Below are 6,310 nucleotides of genomic sequence, written 5' to 3' on the forward strand. Positions count from 1 at the left end.
GGGGAGAGAGAGAGAGTGAAGGGGGGGAGAGAGAGAGGGAGAGAGAGTGAGGGGAGAGAGGGGGGGAGAGAGAGAGGGAGAGAGAGTGAGGGGGAGAGAGGGAGGGAGAGAGAGTGAGGGGAGAGAGGGGGGGAGAGAGAGAGGGGAGAGAGAGAGTGAGGGGAGAGAGGGAGGGAGAGAGAGTGAGGGGAGAGAGGGAGGGAGAGAGAGTGAGGGGGAGAGAGGGAGGGAGAGAGAGTGAGGGGGGGAGAGGGAGGGAGAGAGAGAGGGAGAGAGAGTGAGGGGAGAGAGAGGGTGGGAGAGAGGAGTGAGGGGGAGAGAGGGGGGGGGAGAGAGAGAGGGAGAGAGAGTGAGGGGAGAGAGGGGGGGAGAGAGAGAGAGGGAGAGAGAGTGAGGGGAGAGAGGGAGGGAGAGAGAGTGAGGGGGGAGAGAGAGAGTGAGGGGAGAGGGGGGGGGAGAGAGAGGGGGGGGGGAGAGAGAGTGAGGGGGGAGAGGGGGGTGAAAGAGTGTGGGGGGGAGAGAGAGAGGGTGAGGGGAGGGGAGAGAGAGGGGGGGGGAGAGGAGAGTGAGGGAGGGGGGAGAGGGTGAGAGAGAGTGTGAGGGGGGAGAGAGAGGAGAGAGAGAGGGTAGAAGTGGAGGAGGAGAGTGAGAGGGGGGGGAGGGGGGAGAGAGAGAGAGGGGGGAGAGAGAGAGAGTGAGGGGGGAGAGGGGGGTGAGAGGAGAGTGAGGGGGGGAGAGAGAGTGAGGGGGGAGAGGGGGTGAGAGGAGTGAGGGGGGGAGAGAGAGAGTGAGGGGGGGAGAGGAGAGTGGAGGGGGGGAGAGAGAGTGGGAGGGAGGAGGGGGGAGGAGAGTGAGAGTGAGGGAGGAGGGGGGAGAGAGTGAGGGAGGAGGGGGAGAGAGTGAGGGAGGAGGGGGAGAGAGGTGAGGGTGGAGGGGGGGAGAGAGAGAGTGAGGGGGGGAGAGAGAGTGTGGGGGAGGAGTGGGGGAGAGTGTGAGGGTGGAGGGGGTGAGAGTGAGGGGGGAGGGGGAGAGAGGTGTGGGTGGAGGGGGGAGAGAGTGAGGGAGGAGGGGGGGAGAGAGTGAGGGAGGAGGGTGGAGAGGAGTGAGGGGAGGGGGGGGGAGAGGGTGGGGAGGAGGGGGGGAGAGGAGAGAGTGAGGGGAGGGGGGAGAGAGAGAGGTGAGGGGGGTGAGGGTGAGAGAGAGGAGTGTGGGGGGGGGGTGAGGGGCAGAGAGAGAGAGTGGGGGGGGGGGAGGGGCAGAGAGAGAGTGAGTGGGGGGGGGAGAGGGGGAGAGAGAGAGGGGGGGGGGAGAGGGGGCAGAGAGAGAGACCAGGGGGGAGAGGGGCAGAGAGAGAGAGTGGGGGGGGAGGGAGAGAGAGAGAGTGTGAGGGGGGAGAGGGGAGGAGAGAGAGTGAGGGGGGGGGAGAGAGAGAGGAGAGAGTGGGGGGGGGAGAGGGGCAGAGAGAGGAGAGTGGGGGGGGGAGGGGCAGAGAGAGAGAGTGGGGGGGGAGAGGGAGAGAGAGAGAGAGTGGGGGGGAGGGGGCAGAGAGAGGAGAGTGGGGGGGGAGGGGAGAGAGAGAGAGTGTGAGGGGGGGAGAGGGAGAGAGAGAGAGTGAGGGGGGGGAGAGGGGAGAGAGAGAGAGTGAGGGGGGGGAGAGGGAGAGAGAGAGAGTGTGGGGGGGGGAGAGGGAGAGAGAGAGTGAGGGGGGGAGAGGGGCAGAGGAGAGAGAGTGGGGGGGGGAGGGGCAGAGAGGAGAGAGTGAGGGGGGGAGAGGGGCAGAGAGAGAGGAGTGGGGGGGGGGGGAGGGGCAGAGAGAGAGGAGTGAGGGGGGGGAGAGGGGCAGAGAGAGAGAGTGGGGGGGGGAGGGGGCAGAGAGAGAGGAGTGAGGGGGGGGGGAGAGGGGCAGAGAGGGAGGAGAGTGGGGGGGGGGGAGATGGGGCAGAGAGAGAGAGAGTGGGGGGGGGAGGGGGGCAGAGAGGAGAGAGAGTGGGGGGGGGGGGGAGGGGGGGGTGGGGGGAGGGGGGGGGGGGGGGGGGGGGGGGGGGGGGGGAGGGGGAGAGGAGAGTGAGGGGGGGACGAGGGGCAGAGAGAGTGAGTGGGGGGGGGAGAGGGGCAGAGAGAGAGTGGGGGGGGGAGGGGCAGAGAGAGAGAGTGAGGGGGGAGAGAGAGAGAGAGAGAGAGTGGGGGGGGGAGAGGGGCAGAGAGAGAGAGTGGGGGGGGGAGAGGGGCAGAGAGAGAGAGTGGGGGGGGAGAGGGGGAGAGAGAGAGAGTGGGGGGGGAGAGGGGCAGAGAGAGAGAGTGGGGGGGAGAGAGAGAGAGTGAGGTTGGGGGGGGTCGGGGGGGGGTGGGGGGTGGGGGTGGGGGGGGGGGGGAGAGAGAGTGTGAGGTCGGTGGGGGTCGGGGGGGGGGTGGGGGGGTGGGGGGTGGGGGGGGGGAGCACGGTTTACAAACTCCTGACCCGGGGTGCTGTCTTCTTGCCCGTCCCACACGGTCCCCCAATCCGGAGGATACACACTCAGGTCCACCCTCTCCCGGGACCACCCACCACACCCCCCCCCCCCCCCCCAACCACACCCCCCCCCCCCCCCCAACCACCCCCCCCGCCCCCCCCTCCCCCTCCTCCCCCCACCCCCCCCGTTCCTGTCTCTCGACCGGGAGAAGGCGGCGGCGGGTTCGATCCGGATCGTCGGCTCGGGAATCTGGGGGGGCTCATCTCCCCGGACCTGGCTTCTGTCCGCCGCGGCAGAGGGTCTGGTCAAAGTGACCGGGGTCCCCGAGGGGGGGGGCCCCTCTGCTTCGGGAGATGGGGGGGGGGTGGTGCGTCACGGCTGGATCCCCCACCCACCCACCGTCCGGCCAACTGTAGTCCCTGGACCTGGAGCCTTACCTGCCGCCTCTTGCGAAGGAGGTTTCAGGGTTGGTTCTGCGCGGCGCGGGGGGGCACGGGGGGTGGGGAGGGGGGTCGACCTCAGCCCGGCTCCTGGCCGGCCAACTGGCAGGAGTTGGAGGACTTTGGGCTCGCCTCGGCCGCGGGACAGGGGTGCCCTCTGATCGGAGTCGAGGGTAGGTCATAAGGCTGGCTCCCTTTACTCCCTCCTCCTGCGTTTGTCGCTAACGTTGGTCAACTTCCTCTGGGACAGAAGGAGAACGCCCTGGGTCACAGCCCAGGCTCGGAATCTCCCCATTCAAGGGGGTGGGTTAGGTCTCTGGTGTGTGTCCGCACCCAGGTCACAATGGTCCCCCTTCAGACCTGGCAGCGATCTGTCGACATCCTCCTTGGTTAGGAGGGCGAGACAGAGAGACAGAGGGCTGGACAGAGAGACAGAGGGCTAGACAGAGAGACGGAGGCGAGACAGAGAGACAGAGGGATAGACAGAGAGACGGAGGGCGAGACAGAGAGACAGAGGGTTAGACAGAGAGACAGAGGGTTAGACAGAGAGACAGAGGGTTAGACAGAGAGACGGAGGGCGAGACAGAGAGACAGAGGGTTAGACAGAGAGACGGAGGGCTAGACAGGGAGACAGAGGGTTAGACAGGGAGACGGACGGTTCGACAGAGAGACAGAGGGTTAGACAGAGAGACACAGGGTTAGACAGAGAAACGGAGGGCTAGACAGGGAGACGGACGGCTAGACAGGGAGACGGAGGGCTAGACAGAGAGACGGAGGGCTAGACAGAGAGACGGAGGGCGAGACAGAGAGACGGAGGGCGAGACAGAGAGACGGAGGGCGAGACAGAGAGACAGAGGGTTAGAGAGAGACAGAGGGTTAGACACGGAGAGAGAGGCTTAGACAGAGAGACGGAGGGCTAGACAGGGAGACAGAGGGTTAGACAGGGAGACGGAGGGCTAGACAGAGAGACGGAGGGTTAGACAGAGAGACACACGGTTAGGGAGACAGAGGCTTAGACAGAGAGACGGAGGGCTAGACAGGGAGACAGAGGGTGAGACAGGGAGACGGAGGGCTAGACAGAGAGACAGAGGGTTAGACAGAGAGACAGAGGGTTAGACAGGGAGACAGAGGGCCAGACAGAGAGACAGAGGGTTAGACCGGGAGACAGAGGGTTAGACAGGGAGACAGAGGGCTAGACAGAGAGACGGAGGGTTAGACAGAGAGACGGAGGGCGAGACAGAGAGACAGAGGCTTAGACAGAGAGACGGAGGGCTAGACAGGGAGACAGAGGCTTAGACAGAGAGACGGAGGGCTAGACAGGGAGACAGAGGCTTAGACAGAGAGACGGAGGGCTAGACAGGGAGACAGAGGGTTAGACAGGGAGACGGACGGTTAGACAGAGAGACAGAGGGTTAGACAGAGAGACAGAGGGCTAGACAGGGAGACAGAGGCTTAGACAGAGAAACGGAGGGCTAGACAGGGAGACGGACGGCTAGACAGAGAGACGGAGGGTTAGATAGAGAGACGGAGGGTTAGACAGAGAGACGGAGGGCGAGACAGAGAGACAGAGGGCTAGACAGAGAGACGGAGGGCGAGACAGAGAGACAGAGGGTTAGACAGAGAGACGGAGGGCGAGACAGAGAGACAGAGGGTTGGGAAAGACAGAGGGATAGACAGGGAGAGAGAGGCTTAGACAGAGAGACGGAGGGCTAGACAGGGAGACAGAGGGTTAGACAGAGAGACGGAGGGTTAGACAGAGAGACACACGGTTAGACAGGGAGACAGAGGCTTAGACAGAGAGACGGAGGGCTAGACAGAGAGACGGAGGGCTAGACAGAGAGATGGAGGGCTAGACAGAGAGATGGAGGGCTAGACAGAGAGACGGAGGGCGAGACAGAGGGCTAGACAGAGAGACGGCGGGCGAGACAGAGAGACAGAGGGTTAGACAGAGAGACGGAGGGCGAAACAGAGAGACAGAGGGTTAGAGAGAGACAGAGGGTTAGACACGGAGAGAGAGGCTTAGACAGAGAGACGGAGGGCTAGACAGGGAGACAGAGGGTTAGACAGGGAGACGGAGGGCTAGACAGAGAGACGGAGGGTTAGACAGAGAGACACACGGTTAGGGAGACAGAGGCTTAGACAGAGAGACGGAGGGCTAGACAGGGAGACAGAGGGTGAGACAGGGAGACGGAGGGCTAGACAGAGAGACAGAGGGTTAGACAGAGAGACAGAGGGTTAGACAGGGAGACAGAGGGCTAGACAGAGAGACAGAGGGTTAGACCGGGAGACAGAGGGCTAGACAGAGAGACGGAGGGCGAGACAAAGAGACAGAGGGTTAGACAGAGAGACGGAGGGCGAGACAGAGAGACAGAGGGTTAGACAGAGAGACGGAGGGCGAGACAGAGACACAGAGGGTTAGAGAGAGAGACAGAGGGTTAGACAGGGAGACAGAGGCTTAGACAGAGAGACGGAGGGCTAGACAGGGAGACAGAGGGTTAGACAGGGAGACGGAGGGTTAGACAGAGAGACGGAGGTTTAGACAGAGAGACGGAGGGCTAGACAGAGAGACGGAGGGTTAGACAGAGAGACGGAGGGTTAGACAGAGAGACGGAGGTTTAGACAGAGAGACAGAGGGTTAGACAGAGAGACGGAGGGCGAGACAGAGAGACGGAGGGCGAGACAGAGAGACGGAGGGCGAGACAGAGAGACAGAGGGTTAGAGAGAGAGACAGAGGGTTAGACAGGGAGACAGAGGCTTAGACAGAGAGACGGAGGGCTAGACAGGGAGATAGAGGGTTAGACAGGGAGACGGAGGGCTAGACAGAGAGACGGAGGGTTAGACAGAGAGACGGAGGGTTAGACAGGGAGACAGAGGGTTAGACAGGGAGACGGAGGGTTAGACAGGGAGACGGAGGGCTAGACAGAGAGACAGAGGGTTAGACAGAGAGACAGAGGGCTAGACAGGGAGACGGAGGGCTAGACAGGGAGACGGAGGGCTCGACAGAGAGACGGAGGGTTAGACAGAGAGACGGAGGGTTAGACAGAGAGACGGAGGGTTAGACAGAGAGACGGAGGGCTAGACAGGGAGACGGAGGGCTAGACAGGGAGACGGAGGGCTCGACAGAGAGACGGAGGGTTAGACAGAGAGACGGAGAGTTAGACAGAGAGACGGAGGGTTAGACAGAGAGACAGAGGGTTAGACAGAGAGACAGAGGGCTAGACAGGGAGACAGAGGCTTAGACAGAGAGACGGAGGGCTAGACAGGGAGACAGAGGGTTAGACAGGGAGACGGACGGTTAGACAGAGAGACAGAGGGTTAGACAGAGAGACAGAGGGCTAGACAGGGAGACAGAGGCTTAGACAGAGAAACGGAGGGCTAGACAGGGAGACGGAGGGCTAGACAGGGAGACGGAGGGCTAGA

This window comes from Chiloscyllium punctatum, unplaced genomic scaffold (genome assembly GCF_047496795.1).
Source record: "Chiloscyllium punctatum isolate Juve2018m unplaced genomic scaffold, sChiPun1.3 scaffold_500, whole genome shotgun sequence".
NCBI lineage: Eukaryota > Metazoa > Chordata > Chondrichthyes > Orectolobiformes > Hemiscylliidae > Chiloscyllium > Chiloscyllium punctatum.